The following is a 914-nucleotide window of genomic DNA, read 5'->3' on the forward strand; positions in this document are numbered from 1 at the left end:
CTCGCTTCGCCTTTTTTAAATTTTTTTTTAAATCGCTTTTCTTTTCTTTTTCTTTTTTTTTCTTTTTTTTTTTTTCCAAAAAAAAAAGGAGAAATATTCAGCCGTACATATATTTTTCCTCCGCCGCCTTCTCGTCCGAGTTTGCTGCTCGCAGGGAGGAAACCAAACAAAGGCTAAAAAGCGAAAAAGAAGGGGGGGGGGATCAAAAAGCCCCCGTGCCTTCTCCCCTCCGCTCCCCTAGGAGTACATCTCCACCTCTCAGCCTTCCCCTCTCAGAGTGAAACTTTTCCTTTTCTTCTTCCTTTAAGGCTTTGTGTGTGGGTATATTTTCCTTTTTCTGTCTCTCTTTCTCTGTCTTTCTCTCTCTCCTCGGCTCCTCGATCTCCTTTTGCTCTTTTATTTGCAAGTTTTGTTGGTGTCCTAAGAAAACTTCCTGTGATGATGATGGTGGTGATGGTGGTGATGATGCATTTCTCAAAGTTGTGCTGTTGCTGGAGCACTTTGTCCCCTTTGAAACAAGAGTCCTGTCGGAGCCTTCTTGCTAGAGTCACGCTCTGGATAAGACATTTTTTCTCTCTACCTTTCCTTTAGGCGGTTGGAAAAAAAAAAAAAAGAAAAAGAAAAAAGTAAAAAAAAATTAAAAAGTTGAAATTTCTCGTTACCTCGCGAATTGTCTCTCTCCCTCTCCCGCTCGCTCGCTCTCTCGCTCGGTTTGTTGTTTTTGGTGGTTGGTTGTTTTTTTTTTTTTTTGGTGTTTGTTTTGCTTTTTATTTTAATTCCAGCAGTTGGTCGAGGGAGGAGGCGGAGGAGGAGCGCCTTGGTGGAGAGGTGTGTGTATGTGTGTGTGCATATATGGTATCCTTTATACACTAACTCCAGCGGGGAAGTTGGCTGCCGGGCTGGCAGCGCGCACT

This window comes from Charadrius vociferus, unplaced genomic scaffold (assembly GCF_000708025.1).
Source record: "Charadrius vociferus isolate BGI_N301 unplaced genomic scaffold, ASM70802v2 scaffold92, whole genome shotgun sequence".
NCBI classification, from domain to species: domain Eukaryota; kingdom Metazoa; phylum Chordata; class Aves; order Charadriiformes; family Charadriidae; genus Charadrius; species Charadrius vociferus.